The 21,671-nt window shown below is 36.6% G+C and overlaps 1 protein-coding gene and 1 long non-coding RNA gene across 2 annotated transcripts in view; one reads left to right on the plus strand and one right to left on the minus strand.

Annotated features, from left to right (window-relative positions):
- The window catches only part of LOC311302520 (uncharacterized protein), a 747,744-nt gene that overhangs the window by 249,363 nt on the left and 476,710 nt on the right, over nucleotides 1–21,671 (minus strand). The gene's annotated exons all lie outside the window — the stretch shown is intronic.
- Nucleotides 486–3,716, plus strand: LOC311302591. Its single transcript, XR_014629607.1, has 3 exons — nucleotides 486–939; nucleotides 3,058–3,209; nucleotides 3,320–3,716. It is a non-coding gene; the product is annotated as an uncharacterized lncRNA (long non-coding RNA).

The raw sequence follows: 21,671 nt of genomic DNA on the forward strand, positions 1-21,671 counted from the left end.
TATCAAGTTTCAGGATATTTTAGCTGATTATCAAATAATTCACTCCATCAATTCAAAATGTATGTAAATGCTGCGTGACTTCTACGTGTTTTAATGGGCGCGCGCGCTGAATATTCAAGCAGCATTTGAACTGGAGCGGAGGGCGTTACCATGGAAACGAGGCAGCAGTTCAACTGACAATCAGCGAAACTCCGTCTCTCACTGTTGTTTTAAGTACTTTAAGGTAAGTTTAGTCCATAAAATTACACAGATTGTACATACAAGTGTTTCTGAGACTTTCTTTCATGTAAATGACTCGCTTCCGTTGAATATTTACTTTATAGAAATGGCTTAGTGTCTTCGCAAAAGTCTGTTAGCATCTCAACCGTTAACGTTAGGCTAACTTGAGGTAACTTAACGTTAAGTTAGGTTAACTATAGACTTGAGCTGTAAGTATGGGCGTTTAATCACATATTATGTGTAGATGAGATATTTTGAAAGTTTTGTAAAGGTTTTGCTGACAATTGGTCAATGGATGAATGGGAATAGTCTAATTTATTTAACCTAAAAGTACGGACTGTATGGTTAATTCATAGTTATCAAGTGACGTCAGGATGCAGCGAGCTGTACTTGACCTGGAGGGCAAAATAAGCCTTTCCTCCATTGCCCACCAGTCATTTTTATCAGGTTTGTAGTTAGTATTAATGTAGTAAAACAGTGTTATTAAAAGAGCAAATTCATACCACTTATTCATGATGCATACTTTGTACAGGTTAGCAGATGAACACAGAACAAGTTATTTATAACATAATAATAGTGTTTGTCTTCTCCCCTTTACAGTATTGTTTGCCATCTAGTCCTGATCACAGAGTTTAGCTCCCAAACCCAATAAAGCAGACCTGAGCAGCTGATCCAGGATCACCAGAAACTCTGCAGAACTTTGGTCTGGACACCAGTGTTGTAAGTTCAGAACATATTGCAGGAGATATAATATCGTCTCTCAAGGTCCACTTACATGCAGAGGTTTACTCCAACCTAGTCCAGCACACCTGAACAAGCTAGTCAAGGTGCTAAACTCTGGGTAAATATCACTCAGTTCTCTAGCTCAGTAGTCAGTGGTTAAGGGCCGTCTTTATCACAAAATCCTTACAGTGCACTGAAACATTTGCTCCCTAAAAACTCACTATGTTATCGGAAATTCTGAAGCTCAAAACTTTAATCACACAAGACAGTTCGCTACAAAATTACATGTGATAGGCACTAGCGGCAATCAGGATTTTGATTGTAGGCGCTTTTCTGCGGCACTGAGGACAGCGACTCAGTAGCCTACCTGAATTTAATGCATAATTAAGCATCAAAAAAAAAAACTGTAGGATTTTTTTTTCTTTCTTTTTAATACAATTACAATGTAATATTTTCAATTGTTTAATAACATTATAGGCCTATTATTTTTAGTTTATTAACAGTAGGGATGCACCGATCCGATACTCAGTATCGATATCGGCTCCGATACTGCCATTTTGGCAAATCCGATATTGTGTGTATACTATTCTGTGTTATTGTTAAGCCACACAAAAGGCACACAAACATTATAAAGCACCATAAATTTTTGTGCACAATATTATAAGTGTCTGAAGCCATTATATAGTATAATGTGAGATATAAATGAATATTTAAGTCGTTAAATTCAAGATCACGTAAATGTTTCTCTCAGCTGCGGCTGTCAATCATTCTTCATTCAGCATTCAAACAGCGCGTCGCGTTCGGTTACGACAGTTAACACGATGAAACTCTCTCCAAGATGATTCAATGTTACTATTATTATACTTGATCTGTAGATAAAGGTCTATGGTTTCGCATAAAACAACTCTTATCTTGCTGGACTTTATTGCTGTACCTTAATCATGTTACTTTCTACCGGGTGTCTGTTAGATCACAACACTGGAGTAAAGTCAGAGCAGTTCTTCACGCGCACAGTAACTGAAATTTAAAACTGTTAAAAGAAAATGCTGAATAGACTATTGCATAGATAGATACTGTATAATACACTACGCATCAATATGTATTTTCTTTGTGCTTGAAACTTTTCAATGCGGACTCGACGCGCTGCGCGCTGTGACTCATGTTGCTTCAAGCGCATCATTCTGCGCTCGGGATGCGCATAAAAGCGCTTTGTGCCGCACTGTATTGGAGCCTTTCATATCATAATACAGGGACGCAATGAAATATTATTAATAGCCTTTCTTGTTCTGTCCTATCTATCATATGTTGCTACCTCATTAAACAGCTGTGCTATACAGTTAAAAAATGTCTCAATTTTATAGTAGGATATAAAATAATTGCTATTAATTGCTAAGGTTTACCAGATTTAGTGTTACACTTATTGTCTCTAATTTGTTCCCCACTAAACATTTTTTTTTTTTCACAAAATGTTCAGATTTTATACAATTATTGTGCACTCGTGATTTTTCTAGACTAAATTTTACTGAATTATCCACTAATCTAGTTTATAATAGCATTTATGTCAGATTATGATCATATATTTTTTGTTGTTGTTGTTTTTCTTTTTTTTCCAGTTCTTATTATCAGTTCAACACAGAGTTATAGAAATTCTACTTGATTAAAAAAAACCTGTGCTGGTATCGGTACGGATCGGTATCGGCCGATACTCAGAATTTTTGGTATCGGATCGGTTCTGAAAAAATGGTATCGTTGCATCCCTAATTAACAGCAACAACAACAACACACACACACACACACACACACACACACACACTTCTCTGCATATCTTCAGACAAAATAAAGATATCTGTCAAAACAATGAAGATATTTTACAAACCAACTGCCAGGGATGTGCAAACACTTTGTATTGTATAGCCATTGTATGTGTATTTCAATTATAAATACGTTACAATATGGAGTAAAATTGGTTGCAACTCTGGTTTCATCACAAATTTAAGGAAACAGGCCTAACTAATATAGTGATGTTACATTATTTTATTTTATAAGCGTCAAATTATTATTATTATTAATTTATTTTATTATTAATGATCAATTGTACTTTTATTTCTCCATCAGGGTGTAGCCAAAGTGATGCTCTGTCGTCATTGCAAGTTTTCTGACAAAAGCCAGTCAATTCTCCTACAGCAAGATCTACTGAAACACTGGCACGTGACCAGAACACTTCACTGCATTTACATACATTGTGTGTGTACATTCAAAACCAAAGGGTGCGTTAAAGACTCATCTGCCAAGATTTCACTCTGAGTTCAGTGATATCTGTGAGGAGAAGACATATTGCACTGCCCTAATCTTTGATTGTTTTTCTATCCCAAAACAGGATGCCTGCTGAAGGAGACACAGAGGACTGAGACAATACACTTTTTTTAAATGTATAATTTTAATTTGGTTTTGCTTTGTTTGTTTTAAACATTCAATTTGTACTGCATATTTTGAAATGAAATAAAAGCTAAATTTGAATTATTTGTTTTAATGTTGGGAAACATGGCTATAGGCCCTACAAAAGAACATGGTAGGACTACCATTTTCTGTGGTATATTGCTGAATGATTTTTACATGGGTTTCACATGAAGTTGCAGGTTTACGTGGGGTGTAGGTTTAACATAGATTGTTGATGGGTTTCAAATGTTATTCCATGGGTCTCTCATGGAAATTTTACGTTTCACATGTGATTATTGGTTTCACATGGAAATTTCAGGTTTCACTTATGATCTCATGGGTTTCACATGTGATTTCATGGGTTTCACATGTGATCTCATGGGTTTCACATGTGATTATAGGTTTCACATGTGATTATAGGTTTCACATGTGATTTCATGGGTTTCACATGTGATTTCATGGATTTCACATGTGATTATAGGTTTCACATGTGATTTCATGGGTTTCACATGTGATCTCATGGGTTTCACATGTGATTATAGGTTTCACATGTGATCTCATGGGTTTCACATGTGATCATAGGTTTCACATGTGATCTCATGGGTTTCACATGTGATTAAAGGTTTCACATGTGATTTCATGGGTTTCACATGTGATGTCATGGGTTTCACATGTGATCTCATGGGTTTCACATGTGATCTCATGGGTTTCACGTGATTATAGGTTTCACATGGGAATTTTACGTTTCACATGTGAGCTCTTGGGTTTCACATGTGTTTCACATGCAATCACATGTGCAAATGTTCCAAAAGCACACATTTCCCGTGTGCAAAACACATGTTTCACATGTGATCCACATATTTCACATGTGCAAAGTCACATGTTTTTACATGTTAAATTTCACATGTGCAAAATCACATGTGCATGTGGTCACATGTGATCACATGAGTTTTTGCACATGTGAAGTTCATGTGTTTTTTCTGTAAGGGCTAGTTTATAATAATAATAATAATAATATTTAGGCTATAATACTCCTACTACTAATAATAATATTTCTCTTTTCTTTTCTTTGTTTAATGCCATGCCAGCTTCTATGGATATATATATATTCAAGGCGAGGAACAGGTTTTTTATTTAAATAAAACTAAATAAGATGCCAAACGAATTAATTTAAATGAAAAAAGCCTACATTCCTCATTCGGCACGAATCCAGATGTTTCATGATCTGCGAATCAAGCTGAACTATTAGGCCTATTATGTAGGCTAAGCTTTGTACTCGGCATTACTGACGTAAAATATCATCTTCCCCATATAACAGCGCAGTGAGGCGGTGGACACGCTGAACGCCACAGATTATATTACAGACTATTCAGATTGAGCGCTGGAACATTTTATATGTTTGACTGTATTTTATTCAGAGGCGGCGGCGCGACCACTGGATTTATTCCTGCCAAGAGAGTAAACTCTTACTCCGTAATTTATGCTCATACAGATAAAAGCAAGACATAATTCATTCATTTACAAAAGATATTCAAATTTTGTAAAATAACGGAAACAAACGTAATGTCTCTGTTTCCTTTATAGATGTTTGGAGCGCGCCACAATGAGCTGAAACTCAGCACGGTTTCTTTCGTGTTTTAATCTGTAATATTTAAGTGAAATATTTTTTCAGCCTTTTTTAGAAGAATCTGTCAAATATTTAATTTCTCAACAAAACATCAAATCAATAGAAATAAAAGGTTTTAGTTTAATTCCATTAACACAAAAAATACGACAAAATGGTCACATCAAAGCTTTTATTTTTGAAAGTGGTCATATTTTTGTTAAGCATATTTTGCAGCGATTTTTGTATGAGCATATCAGTGAACACCCCTGACCACTCGGTGAGTTTCATGTCTTTGTAAATGAAAGTTTAATGCGTTTTAGGAAGGACTGTTCCAGTGCACCTAGACACCCATTCTGGATGTTGATCATTCTTGTTCACAGCAAGGGAAATGTTTGGAATAACACGTAGGACTGTGTGCGGCACAGCTTGCCCTTTATATTGTACAACAGACCAATTAAATTAGGCAGAATAACTTTTTATATATTTGGTTGACTGTGTTAGAACTGATAGCCTAATATGTTGTGTGAGAGCACGATGCGCGAGCGCCATCACTTGGATTTGTTCCACTGCTGGGAAATAACTTAATACTCTGTTATTTATAGTCATACAGATAATATGACATCATCCGAAACAGTAAAATGTATTATTTTTAGCGCGTCTCTGTCTCTTTAGATCTTTCTGGCGCTCACCAAAAATGAACCAAAATACAGAGAATAGCCTTCTTGGCGCGCCTACTTTTGAAAGTCAACATTTAGATTATTTAACGTTAAATGCATTATATATGCCTGAGTCACTTTGGAATAAATCACAGCGTGTTTCATGATAAAACGTGACTTAGCCTATACAGTCCGGAAATAGGTTATAGCAAATTTAGAGCAACTGCTGCTGGTCTACACAGAGAAAAAGCCCTTAGGCTCTTCTGTTGTGCCGAGCTATTCGTTAGTCTAGTTGTTTGATGAGAAAATTAAATGTAGCCTATAGTTGCAATACACACGTTTTGTAAGCTCCGTGCAACTGCTGCAGCGGACTATTATTAGGCTACTAGAATATTAGAAATCTAATACTCAAGCTGTTTTCTCATTTTTCTACTCTTAATATTAAATAAAAAAATCGACTGAACGAAAGATACACGGATTCTCTTGAAGCACCACCGCGTTTGCATCAGAAAGCTACTGCACTGCAGACAAAATGCTCTGTTCGACTTATCTGAGATCCTTTACTCTTCCCTGTGGATGACCTGTGACCTACTTTCTGTAAGATCTGAATTTTTGAACTTGAATTTTTGAACTTGAATTTAAAAAAAAACTGAATTTGAAGTTCCGAATTTCTTCATCTTGAAAACTTGAATCTGTATTTTTTTTAAACTGAATATTTGCAGTATATGAATTTAGAACAAAAAAACTAGCTGTTTGAAAATACATGTCTATAAAATTCAGCCATAAAAACATTTCAATTTGTTAAATTTCAAATGTTCAATATTCGTTTAAAAAAATCAAATTCAGAACTATTTAAACTACCACCTAAAATTCAATTTTGTTAGATTACACTTGTAAATAATTCAAATTTACACAATTCAAATTCAAATCATATTGTCATATTTTAAGCTCCATACAGAGAGTGAGTTGGTCTACTCTAGAGTATGAATATGACATCTTCAAGCTACTCCCCTTCACCTTTACCAGTGAATATGTTCATATTACATTTTTATTGTTAGTTTGAATTACATTAATTTGACAGACAGCATTCGCTGATGTTGACCAAGCTATCGCCAACGTAACCAGAGCTGCCAACTCTCACGCATTCACCGTGAGACACACGCAATTGACACTTTTCACACGCTCTCACGCCACACATCAATATTCTCACGCCACACATCAATATTCTCACGCACAGAAAAATCGCGAAGCAAAGAGGACACGGAGACCGACAGACTAGACAGAGCAGGTTAGTTATGATATAAAAATATCTCAGCTCTCAGATTCTGTCACATTTTTTTTTACGCAATTCAAACAATAAATACCGTTTTGGCGCTTGTAAATGTTGCCATTTTTCTTTTGCTGGATGTCTATTGTCTATTTGCATATCAATAAAGATTTTTTTAATACAATGCACATTGAATTTGTCATTTCTACAACTTTTATAGCACTTCAATTGTAAAAATATTGAGCCTGACATATTACATTTATTATCATTAGCACTCCATGTTCAAAGATTTACTAGCTGTCAGTTCATCTCTTATACGCTGCTGCCATCTAGTGGCTGTTAGTTGTAACTCTAAAAGTATGGGGAACTTCTTAATTAATGTCTGTTTAGTAATTCATATTTTATCCTTCATTTGCTCTCCAGAAGCCATATTTGAGCACACACACACACACACACACACACACACACACACACACACACACACACACACACACACACACACACACGTAGATTCCTTTAAATGTTAAGGGGAAGATTAAAAAAGAGAAACTGGATCTGTGAATTCTCACAGAATCACAATTGAATTCATATCTTGCTACTCAGTCAGAATCTTATTAACCTGGAGTCCCAGTCTCTGTCACAATAACTATATATGTAATGTTTTAGGCCTATTGGCAGACATCCGTTTAAAATGTAGGCAATGGCATATAAAGAAGCTTTTCTCCATATCCACTTCAGTTTCTCAGCTTGCACTTTAATTATTGATTAGGCTACTTCTGTACTGGTTTGCGCTTGGCAAAGATGTTCAGATATCTCTATGCCTAGTAGACCTACACCAAACGCTCATTAAAAAAGTTTTGCGAAAAACCTGTAATGGAAACGCGCCTAGTGACAGTTTCATGTGAGAGTAACGTATGATCTTACCTCAGTGTCTCCAGTTTACAGTGAGGATTCGCCAGTCCAGCAGAAAACAGCTTCACTCCTGAGTCTCCTAGATTATTCTCAGACAGATCCAGATCTCTCAGGTGTGAGGGGTTTGATCTCAGAGCTGAAGCCAGAGCAGCACAACCTTCATCTGTCACACCACACCTATACAACCTGTAGAGAACAATGACACACTCTTCACTCTCTCAGATCAAAACAGAAATCTTTGCTTTTCTTGATTGTTTATAATTTGTGCAATATCTCTTTTTTAAACAATGAATTCAATATATCAGTAAATTTAACTGTTATTGTAAGAGATTATGTCTCTATGTGAGGGAGAAAGATTATATGAAACTGATCAAATTGAATACATTGAATACATTACATACATTAAATATAAATGTTTATATGCATACATTACAAATGCATATATTTGAATATAAATTTCTCACACATATATCATAAAAATGGTTAAGTAGATCACAAATCAGGTCAGATAGGTAAGAGCTGAAGTGTGACTCATATTTTTTGTTAAACCATTAATTTATAATGTTTAAGTAAGAACTGTTATAATGTTTTAACAGTGATGCTTGTTCTCAGTGTTACTTACAGAGCGAATCTAGTTGCTGTAACCACAGGCATCAGCTTCTGGAGAACTTCATCTGCTGTGTTCTGTGTGGCACTAATTGAAAATAAAAATTATTTAAAGTAAAAGTTCATTATTATTAATAATAATAATAATAATAATAAATATCATAAGTAAATAATACATTATACCTTCCTAAATACCCTCAAATAATTGTTTTAATGAAACACTGCTTTATAAAGGACATGTGAAAAAGTGGTTTTATATCTATAACTGTAGAAGCCTCGTATTCAGCCGTCACTGATTAGTCTCTTCTTCTTCTCGCTAGTGTTGCTGTGGCAGGGCTATTAGTCTGCATTTACACTACAACACTATTATGACACATCAGGTTTGTTTGTCCTGTCCGTTGCTATGGTTATCACCATGGAGACATTTAACTCCCGAGTCGGGCGGGGGGGCAAGAAAAGGGTATTTTTGTACCTGCATCAGCAAATTATTCCTAGAAATTAAGCACACGAGTTTTTTGCTTGTTACTTGTTTATTTACATACTTGTTCATTTAATAATTTACTTAGTTTTATTGTGACAGGAAATGATGCGCACAAAATGTGAATCATTGTCCATCATTTTGCCAGCAACTGGTGATGAAGAAAAATGATGATGAGACATTAATCTAATTTATTTTCTTAATACTTCTCTTGTATAATAATAATATTAAAACTTCATTTAGGAAAAATACTTCCTAATAAATATCTTTATATTAACTGGCTTTTTTATGAATGCAATACAGTGACTGACAGCCGTCTGTGTCTCCCAGTGTCTTACATTATTGTCAGTTTAGTGTTCAGTGATTCATTTACACAGAAACAAAAGATAACATGTATGCCTTCATCTCCGAATACATTATCTGTGTCTTACATTTCATAATGAACTCAGATAAACTCAGTGCCGACTCGTTTTCCATCAGTTCTTTTACATTAATTAGAATGTGTGCAAAGGATTGTGGGAGATTGAAGAACATGAAGGATAAACTTGATGCATCCTTCAAAATGAGCTGAATTAAAGACACAAAATGAAGTCTGTCTTCAAAACATCCTTCAAACTGAGACGGCCTTCAGAGGCGCTTGATGACGTGGCAGTCGAGATATGCAGTCTTACTAGGACACAGCCACGGTTTGAGGAACACACGCAAATGATCTACAATATCCCAGAAATCAGTCTGTGCCCCGTGATTTAAACACCTCTGATCTCTGAGTTTCTCTTTGTTCATAATGTTTTAGACTGTAATGATTGCACTCAGTGTTACTTACCGATCATCTCTGCCTCCAATTAATCTGTTCAGGTCAAACCTCTGCAGTGTCTCCTCTGAGGACAACAACACAAACACTAAAGCTGACCACTGAGACGAGGAGAGTTTCACAGCACGTAATCCTCCAGATCCTCCAGAGCTCATATATGTATGAGGTTTAGCTTCGTTCACTAGAGAAAGATCACCCAGTTCATTCAGACAGTGAAACAGATTGATGTATTTATCTGGAGAGGGATTCTCACTGATCTTTTCTTTAATATAGTCAGCTGTTCTCTTATTGTTGTGAGAGCTGTTTGCTGTCTGTGTCTTCAGTTCTTGTAAGAGACTCTGGTTAGACTTCACTGACAGACCCAGAAGGAAACGAAGGAAAAGGTCCAGATGCCCATTTTTACTGTGTAAAGCCTCATCCACAGCTCTCTGATGGAGATCCGATAGGGAAACTCTGCCTCCATTAGTTGGTTTGGTAATCTGGTCAAACACATTGATGTTATTGTTGATAAAGGAGAGATGCACATATAGAGCTGCTAGATGTTCCTGAATGCTCAGATGAACAAAGCTGAAGACTTTCCCCTGACACAAGCCCAACTCCTCTCTGAAGATCTGAGTGCACAATCCTGAGTAAACTGATGCTTCTGCCTCATCAATGCCACACTCGCTCAGGTCTTCCTCATAGAAGATCAGGTTGCCTTTCACAAGCTGCAGATAAGCCAGTTTCCCTAGTTTGACAATCATGTCTTCATCTTTCACTTTCTTCTCATAGTCCTTCTCATGTTTGATGTTGGTCTGAATGAGCAGGAAGTGTGTGTACATCTGAGTGAGAGTCTTGGGAATCTCTCCTCTCCGTGATTTCCTCAACATCTCCTCTAGAACAGTGGCTGAGATCCAGCAGAACACTGGGATGTGGCACATAATAAAGAGGCTCCTCGAGGACTTCAGGTGTGAGATGATCCTGTCGGCCAGACTCTGATCACTGATTCTCTTCCTGAAGTATTCCTGCTTCTGTGTGTCACTGAAGCCTCGTACCTCTGTCACTCGATGGACACACTCAGAGGGGACGAGATCCGCTGCTGCTGGTCTGGAGGTGATCCAGATGAGAGACGAGGGAAGCAGATTCCCCTCAATGAGGTTCTTCAGCAGCTTGTCCACTGAGGCTGATTCAGATATATCACACAACCTCACATCGCTCTTAAAGTCCAGAGACAGACGACACTCATCCAGACCATCAAAGATGAACAACACTTTATACTCATCACTGGATATGTCCATTTCTTTAGTTTCAGGGAAAAAGACGTGAAGAAGATCTGAAAGACTGAGTGTTTTGTCCTTCATCAAGTTGAGCTCTCTGAAAGCGAGTGGAAATATGAGCTGGACGTCCTGATTCTCTTTCCCTTCAGCCCAGTCCAGGATGAGCTTCTGCACAGAGACTGTTTTCCCAATGCCAGCGACTCCCTTTGTCAGCACAGTTCTGATGGGTTTGTCTTGTCCAGGTAAAGGTCTAAAGATGTCACTGCATTTGATCGGTGTGTCCTCTGTTTCTGCTCTCCTGGACTGTGTCTCGATCTGTCTCACCTCATGCTCATTATTGATCTCTCCACTTCCACTCTCTGTGATGTAGAGCTCTGTGTAGATCTCATTCAGGAGTGTTGGGTTTCCCTGCTTTGATATTCCCTCATACAAACACTCAAACTTCTGTCTCAGATTTGATCTCAATGTGTTGAGGACTTCAGCAGGATTAGAGTCATGGCTGTACAATTAAAATACCACATTATTACACAAGTCAGAGAAGTAAATAGCCATAAATTACAACACTATTTATGGGACACAGAACATCATTAGGTTTCTGAAATGTGTAAATCATTAATCGTGTGTGTGAGTGATGTGTGATGTGAATTGCAGCACCTAAAATTAAACAACAACAAAGTCCTGAATTTTACCTGAAACCAGGAAACATGCTTTCATTAAAGTCTTGTGGTTGAATCACAGGCTTGAACACAGTTTTGTTTTTAACTGGTCTGGATGGAAGAGTTGACCTTAAATCAGAATGAAGAGGGTAAAGAATCAGACACACTGATATTGATGTAATTGTGTCATTAACTGAGTAACAGACCAACAGCTTTTACAGTGTGTGAATGTATTAACAATACAACACATAGAGCTTTACACAAGAGCACAATGATGATCATTAATAGACCGAAACCAGCAAGATTGTAACTCATTAAACTGCTGTATATTAATAACAATTTCATACAAATAAAATACAATAAGCACATCTTTTATAGAAATGATATACCTGAGATCAGGCCGTTTGTCTCCACTCTTAAACTGTAGTGGCTTATCCATAGAGCCGTTACTCTTCATAGACACACAGCTGGACTCTGGGTTTGAGCTCTTCTGCTGGACTGAACTGGGTTTAAAACTAAGTAAAATATAAAGAATACAGACTTATAAAAGACCACATAAATGTTGTGTACTTTTGCTTTAATGTCTGTAACTGTTTTGCACTGTGTTTCAAACTTTGATTACAATTATTTTGAGAAATTAACTCACTGGTTTAAAAATGTTAAGCATGATTCAACAATTGTACCAAAGCGACTGAGAAAACTGGTAATATTAGGAATTAGGAATTCAAAGCAAACAAATTGAATTCAACTATAGAATTATAGAACGATTCAACTCAGATGAACATCAACCATGATCACATGACTCTTCTCAAAGGCACAATGGAGGACGAAGGCTCGACCGACTAAAGAGACCAATGTTTAGCTGAGCTTTAAAGATAAACCACCTTACTGTACTCTAGTAACGCTACTCTTGCTGTGAAACATCACTGTTCTGACCAGACACCGTGAAGCTTTCAACAAATCTGAACCCGTATTTATCAAGCCTCTGAGAATTACTCACAAGAACACTGCTAAGAATGGACTTAAGAGTAAAACAACTCTTGGCTCAAAGCTGTGCTTAGAAGTTAGTTATCAAGCATCTCAGTCGTAATGTAAGTGAAGTGTAGGACTAAATCTTAAGTGTCAGTCTTAGAGATGATTCACAACACTTTGCTGTGCCACAAACGGGATTTTGGATGATGACATAGGCATGGACCAATCACTGAATAGATTTCCTTATTTAAGAATATGCTCAGATAAATTCCCATTGAATGATGAAATTCCTAAGAGGAGTTTACATTCAACACTAATAATCATTCAATACATAATTTTCAAAAGAATACATTGTGATACTCATTGCAGGGCTGTACAGTTACGGAAAGATTGGTCTGTGCGATGAATAAATGCGTGCTATACAGTTTTGTAAACTCCGTTACTTGTGTTTGTTTTCAGACATGATAACAGTCGTTTTATACTTGAGCTTATGCGATATCACGATTTTTGATCGTGGATGATTTAATGTCTCCACGATCTACTTTTGAAGAAATATGGTAGTATCACATTCTATCAGCTGCAGTTCTGGCGCTCAGTCCCAATACTGTAAAACTCACATCACATGTTAACGCAGCGCTAGAGTTACACTCACAGGACTCTGCACTTATTCGCAATCACAATAGTTCATTATTTGCTCGTGCTTTAAAGCTTTGCCGGGTAAACATTTCATTAGCGTTCTGTTCTGACATGATGCACTTTCTCTGAGCGCGTACGCCCGAATGGAAGGCGATCGGGGACAAAAGTCTTTAAACGAAACGCGTGAATTTTGTTCTGTCTCTGTGTTGTTTACAGTAAACATTGTCTTAGAAGCTGCAGGCTGATGAGTGCTATAATGAAATTAGTACATCATGTTTAAAATATGTTTTGATATGTATTACAGGCTCGACATTTACGCTTGTCCAGTAACATCAACATCATACGACCAAGAGCACTGAATACCATCACCATTGAAAATGTGACACTGATTTCATATTGCAGTTCAATAAACTAGTCATTAAAGGGATAGTTCACCCCAAAATGAAAATTCTGTCAGTAATTACTCACCCTCATGTTGTTCCAACCGTGTAAGACCTTCATTCATCTTCGGAACACAAATTAAGATATTTTTGATGAAATCTTAGCCTTGTCTCACTCCTCCATAGGCTGCTAGGTGGCCTAAACTTGCTGGCCCAGAAAAGTTATTAAAGAGATCGTTAATATAGTCCAAGTGACTACAGTGGCTCAATCTTAAGTATATCAAGCGATTTCTAAAATAAAAGAGCCTTTCTAAGAGCCATCGTTTAAGCTGTTGACTTTTCTACCTTGAGAAAGAACGTTAAACGAACAACCAATGATGAACCACGAATCAAACCAACCACTGGAGTCACATGGACTATTTTAACAATGTTTTTACTACCTTTCTGGGCCTTGAAAGTTGCAATGACGTTGCAGTCAGTGGAGGGACAGAAAGCTCTCAGGTTTCATCAAAAATATCTTCATTTGTGTTCCGAAGATGAACAAAAGTCTTACGGGTTTGGAACGACATGAGGGCAGGGTTTCTGCAGGTTTCAGTAAGTCAAATTTAAGACCTTTTTAAGACATTTTAAGAACATAAAGATTGAAATTTAAGACCTACACGACACATTATCCAAGTTAGATAGATAGTTACCTCGGGATCATGAGAGTATCTATCTATCTATCTTTCTAGGATTATCTGATGTGTGTGTGTGTGTGTGTGTGTGTGTGTGTGTGAGAGAGAGAGGGAGAGGTAGATATTTTTTTAATAGAAAATTTTACTTTTGCATATTATACTGTAAAAACACAATTATTGTTGATTTTAGTTGATCATAGTTGATCATAACTAGAGAGGAAATGATGAGATGATTAAAGTGACCGAAATTATCACGGTTATCACAGAATCCTGTTCAAAAAGTACTAATACTACAGAATGTCAATTCAACAAGTTTTATGTCGAAAAACAGCAAATAGCAAATTGATTAGCATCAATATGCACTTTTTGTTTACGTAAACATTAAAATACCATTAAAAATGATGGCCAGATTTTAAAAGAGTGTCTTGCAACATGTTATCTACTAACATCTACATGTTAAAATAAAGTTTTGACAAAAAAGGTTTTATACAAAGATAAACCTCATATTTCAGCCTTTAAATATTTTTTTATAAAAAGAATGAGTCAAAAAAGATAAATTACTGACATTTACACATTAGTTTATATTTATTAGTAGTATTTGGGTGCACCGCCATCCTTCATGTTGACTGAGCTTTCAATGTTGTTATGGAAAGGGGTGATTGGTTGGTTTCTGTCACATGACCTGCGGTGCGTTTGCGGCATTCTGAAAAGTTTAGATTTTATTCATCTCGTTGCGCCTGGTAAAAAAAATGTGCGCGCCGCTTCAATTATGAGAAAATTAAATTTGAAAATTTCGCCTACATTTGAACAAACTTGAGCGCGCAAAAGACGCGATATGTGAACGGCCTCTGGCGAGCTAGCTCATATCAAGCCACGAGCTATTGGTAGCACGCGAGCGACGTGTTGGAGACCCCTGCTCTAGGGCTCCGCCAGAGAATGTCTAATAAGGCGAGAAGTTTCACTCTCAGTACACTTCCGGCTTCTGAATTGGTTGCAGTTCCACTCTGATTCCACATGAGGGCGCTCACAGGACGAGTGCAGAATGAATGGAGGTCTATGGCGCTATACACATCAAAATCCACTTTTCTCAGGATATAATGTTTTGTCTAGTAATTTGAATGTTGTATTCGAAAGGAGATGCAGAGAAACTACACATTGCTGGGTGTTAGATTTTTTAGAGTCACTTATTTGCTTTAAAAAGTCTTTTAAAATGTCAATGACATCATACACATCGTACGACCAGAGATACTGCTTTACGGCAATCCTTCAGTCACTTTGGTGCTTTCGCGCTCTGCACTTTCTTTTCTCTCGAGGCATCGACAACACAGCTGACACAGGGAAACACACGTGCTAGAAGAGTTTTTGTTTTGTTTGTTTCTGGTCCCGCTGCCACGATGCCATCAAGCGGTATCTCTGGTCGTAATCAGTCTTCACTGACCAATCAGCGTTCATTAGCAGAATGCTAGCGTGTTATGGGCAACAACAACTCAACCTGTAAGAAATAAAAAGGACATCAGTACTCGTTTATTCAACTTTCGACCTATAACCCATGTTGAACTTGCAAAACCTACAATCAAATCTGAGATTTCTCAACGGCAATCGGGTGAAAGAGACAAATTTAGCCGTCTAGCTCCATAGACTCCCATTCATTCTGCACATGGCGAGCGCCCCCAGTGGAGCTCTGGTGGAACTACAACCAAAACTCGGTACAATAGGACTTGATAGGGAGTGGGCAGGCTCTCCATAGACGGGCTCTGGCTCCGCTTTGTAGGCTACAACTCGATACTTTTTCGCTTTTTAAGGCCTTAAATTTAAAGTTGCAACCCTGGAGGGAGAGTAATTAATGACAGAATTTTTGGGTGAACTAACCCTTTAAGACTAAAATTACACTTGGAGAAGCTTGATAAATACGGGCCCTGAACCAGCAGTTAAAAAAATCCACTCAGTTTTACACCTACTCCATTATATAAAGGTGGAAAAGATCTCAGCTTACATTTACTTGATGTCATTGCTAGTATTAGACTGACTGACTGAGAAAAATGATGATTCTAATTCAAAAGTGTCGTACTATAAGCACATCTTTTATAGAAATGATATACCTGAGATCAGGCCGTTTGTCTCCACTCTTAAACTCTAGTGGCGGATAATTCATAGACCAGTTACTCTTCATAGACACACAGCTGGACTCTGGGTTTGAGCTCTTCTGCTGGACTGAACTGGAACAGAGAACAGATTCAGTTTAATCCTTTAGATTACTGTGATTACATTTATCCTGCATCAAAAAGTACTTTGAGGAAACAATTATCTTTTTACTGAATATTTCATTTTAGTAAAAAAAAAAAAAAAGGCATTTTTTTTTTTTCTTCTGTAACTGTCTTTGATGTGTTTGTGTGTGGGGAGGGGTGGAGGTGTGGGGGTAAAGGTAATGTAATGTTTGTTAAAAATACCTGCATCCTGGATAATAATCTCCATCTCTGAATCCTTGTGAATCAGCCATGATGAAGCTGCAGGAGAATCTGATGAGTTTGATCTCCTCCACTGACTCTGAATGAAGAAACATTCACACACTAAATTAAATGATTAAATTAAACAACCTTCATAATTTAGCTGAACATATCAGGAGTGTGGGAGAAAAGGATCATGTGACTGCGTTAACTCGAGCTCACAGGGCCTTTTCACACACACAAGTCGACCGTTGATGTTCGGGTGAAAAAGAAAACAAACCCCGACACACATCGACACACACTGATCCGATACAAAAAAAAAAACGTGTTTGTTGACGTTTGTGTGAATTGGCCTATGTATGTTTACACATAAGCTAAACTTCTGGAGAATCACAAACATCACGAAACACAAAGGAAACATTGAAGTGAAAAATTAAAAACCTTTATTTAAGGTTTCATATCAAACAATCACGTAAAATGTCCTCCAGAGATTCATATTAATATGAGAAAGTCACACATGAACACTCACCTTGATCAAACTTTTACAAGATACAGGATCTCAAATCCTCCAGCTTTAACATCATAAAACTACACTTCAATCCCTTTATAATGGCTGATAAACACTTTGATGTTCTGTTTTTTCCGTGTCGTATTTCGCATTTCTCCTGCTTAAAATGGCGACAGGTAAACTTACTTTCACTTTCTATGTGTGACGAGAGAGAGAGAGAGAGAGAGAGAGAGAGAGGGAGAGTATGGCAGGCGATCGGGGTCAAAAATCTTTAAACGAAACGCGTGATTTTGACCGTGTCAACTATAGACTGTAAAAAATATCCTCATGCTTGGAAAATTTAGTTCACAAATCTAAATATCTAAAGATGAAACCAACGTTCTGTGCATTTCATGGTGAATTTGTTTCTTATACAAAAGCCCTCAAAGTGATAAAAAAGAAAAACGCAATTAGTCTTTTTTCCACCATAGAAGAATGATTTAAAAGAAAAACCTTAGCCTCTTAATTCTATTTATTTATTTATTTATTATTTTTTGTTGTGTGTATTTGTGGTTCTTTCATGCACCTGTCTTGTATGTTTTTTTTTATGTAAAGATTTATTAATATTGCCATATTGTTTACGTACATGAATAATTGTTCAATAAAAAATAAAAACAGAGACTGTAAAAAAATATGGACGACGCCCCTTCGCTCTCTTCCATCGGTGAGAAGTGAAGCTTTTTTTCTTTTTTTTTTTCAGAATAAACTTTAATCCAAAAATAAACAAACAACAATACGAAATTTGGCAGCCCCTCACGGACGACTGCTGCATAAACTAAAACAAAATAGCCTATACATGTCCGGGCCTGGTCACCTTTCATCCTTTTTTTTTACATTTTATTCTTTTTTTTTATTGAAAATATCCAGATTTACAAGCAAACATGACTGCATAAAATCCGTTTCTTCAGAATAGGACACAGAGAAGATATAGCCAGAGGGAGCAGCTCTTAATACAAACAGGAAATATATATGTAGTCTTAGTAACAAAAATAAGGATGATTTATAAAAGGAAAAGAAACTTTCATATAAACAAATTTAAATAGAAAAAAAAAAACGTAAGAATTTATAACATAACATGAGGGGAGAATTCAGCCATTGTTCAGCTATTAACCTCAGCTGGGACGTGTTTTAGGGTATTATATATATTTTTTGTGCTTTAGGACCTTTCAGAGTTTTTAAGGATTTCATATACAGTTTAAATTCATTTAAAAAAACAACAAATTTGGGAGATGATTTCACAATTCTACATTTGTGAATGAGGAATTTAGCTAGACACACAGATTGTATTAGTCCAGAGCTCATCACCCTTGCTTTGCAATATCAGTCCAAATGTTATGTCGTCACTGGAGATAGAGTTTGGGAATGAAGACATCTGTTGCTTAACCCGTTTATGTATATCACACCAAAATATCTGTATCACATTACATGAGAAAAACACATGGTCCGTAGTTTCGCCATCATTTTCACAGAATGCACATGTATTATCATCTGTACCAAAGCGACGTCTCAGTAATTCTTTAGAGGGGTAAATGTTGTTCATTACTTTGAAGTGCGTTTCTTTCACTTTAGGAGGTATAGGGAGTGTTAGATACATTGTTCTTAATTTAGTGATTGAATATTTATCACATTTTTGTAGGATGTTATTTTTATTTTGCCTTTTAGGGTAAATATAATCAATAAAACAATTTCTAATAAAGTGGTTAGTGCATTTTTTATCCAGAACAAAGAGCCCTTGAATTGATAGTGGGGCCAATTGTGGTTGTATCGGATAATATGCCAAAATGTTTCTTGTTAGAAGGACAAATTATTGGGCTAGTGCTTTATGTAATTTAGTAATGTCTGATTTTAAGGGTTTGAAATTATGTTTGATGGAAAATTGTCCATAATTTAACAACTGTTCGTCGGTATCCATTAAGTCGGCTATGGACCATATATTTCTCCCACACCAATCCTCAAAGAACAGAGATGTGTTGCTGTGCAAAATATATCTGTTGTTCCAGAGTACAGATGTGTGGCGTGAGAAGTTATGTACGTATAACATTTTCCAGTACAAGAGTATTTATCAGTGAAACTCAGACAATGATATAGGTAATTTGTTAACACTAAAGTCCGCTCTAATAAGAAATTCTAATCCTCCAATTCTCTTGAATAAGGTCTTGACATATATGTAACATTACAGATCTTTCACAAGGAGGGGTTGTATTTCAAATAGGATTTCGTGGCTAAGACCCTGAGCTTTGAGTTCTCCTGTTAGTAAAGCGACTCCTGCAGATCTATTGCTGAAATGTGAGAACCACATGTCATTTCCCCATTGACTTCTCCACAACTTTTCATCTTCCTTACAAGCATGCGTTTCTTTCCTTTACAATATAAAAATAAGGATTTCCTTTTCAGAAGATCACGTAAACCTCTGGCATTGATCGAAAAAACTGAAATAGACATCAATGTTTGCACTTTTTTAGTTTTTTGAAAAATGAATTATTGACCTAGGGTCTTTTAAACTATTGTTTGTTGCATAAATATCTTCTATATAATGCTCTGCAATATAAATTAACAAAATATAAATATTCCCACCATAAGCACTGCACTCAACACAGTGTCACTTTTGCTGTTCATACTGTCACTATCCAAACAATTTATGAATAATTAATTAATTGTGTGTGTGACAGTTGTCTCTGCATAAATAAATCCAGAGAAAGATACATATTTTATTTTATACCCAGGCAATGGACATTGGTTCAAAATTAGCCTAATTAATTTGTCTGCTATGAGTAACTGGTGTGAATTATTAGTTGAATTGTTTTTTTTTTATATTGTATTATTTTTATATAGCGTGGCGGTTTGGCGGTTTTTGGCAACACTGGACTGTGACTGGAGCACTGATGGCAGGAAATGACGGTAGCTCTGGTAGCGATCCGGAAATGGAGGATGAATCATGTAGCGGGAGTGTTGGAGGGAATGAATGGTGCAAAATAGCTAATCGGAAAAGAAAGAAAACTAATAGCCAAGGATCATTTACGGATAATGGAAAGGAGGAGCATGTGAGTAGGAAAAATATAGAAGAATATAAAGTAATGATGAAATTCGCAGAACCTGGAATGACGTTAAATCCGATTCAATTGACCAAAGCTCTGAAAAAAAGCGTTAGGAGAAATAAATAATGCAAAGACTCTGAGAGATGGAAATGTGATTATTATGTGTAAAGATGAAAAACAACAAAAGAAGGCACTGAGTATAAATTCGATGCTTAGATACTCGGTATCAAGCACAGTGATGACTAGGAAACCTTGGACCTACTGAAAAAAACAAAAGCTGCATTGAAGGGAGCAAGGTTATTGGAGCAAAACGGCTTCAATATGTTAAAAACAAAGAAAGGAAGGATATGTAAGTTACCCAGTAAAACCTTATGTACCTCCTCCACTAAGATGTTTCAAGTGTCAGAAGTATGGACATGTTAGTGCGGTTTGCAGAGGAAATTTACGATGTGCGAGGTGTGGGGGCGAACATGAATATGGTAAATGTGATGTAGGAGCGAAGGTAAAATGCTGCAGTTGCGGTGATGAGCATAGTGCTGGATTTGGGGGTTGTATTGCTCATAAACATGCGGTGAAAATCCAAAATGTGAGAATAGCGGAGGGGTTGACTTATGCTGAAGCAGCCCAAAAAGCAAAACAACATGAGCAGACACAGGGAAAGATGATCATTCAGGAATGCAGTGAAATTGCTTTGGTTCAGGAAAAGACACATGAGGAAAAATGGAATTTGTGTCATTTATGGCCGAAGTGATAAATTGTTCGGCTCAATCAGAAAGTAGAACGGAGAGACTCAAAATCATAATAAGGGCAGCAGAGAGATACTTGAATGTAGAAGGAGTAACTTTGGACAAAATAAATGACATGCTAAAGACTCAACCAAGTACTCAAACATCATGTGGAAATAAATAATAATAATGGTTTTAACGGTCTTGCCAGAATTAAAGAAGTATATAGATCAACAGGATAAGAAACCAAATATAATTTGCATACAAGAAACATGGTTAAAACCACAACTAAATTGTGTTCTGCAAGGATATAATATAGTAAGGAGAGACAGAGGGGCAGGACATGGAGGTGGGGTGGCCACTTTTATTAAGAATGGTATAGAGTACACAGTCATTAATGAGACTGAAGCATGTGAAATGGTGGTTATAGAAGTATATGCAGAGAATCAATATTAGAATAATAAATTATTATAATCCTTGTAGAAGACTAAGTAAAGAATTAGAAAAGGTCATTGGGTCTGGAAATCATAAATTAATTTGGTGTGGAGATTTTAATGCACATAGCACTTTATGGGGAAGTAGTAATGATGATTATAATGGGGATGCAGTAGAAGAAATTATAGACAGTAATG

Source organism: Rutilus rutilus (genome assembly GCF_951802725.1).
Source record: "Rutilus rutilus genome assembly, chromosome: 13".
Taxonomy (NCBI): domain Eukaryota; kingdom Metazoa; phylum Chordata; class Actinopteri; order Cypriniformes; family Leuciscidae; genus Rutilus; species Rutilus rutilus.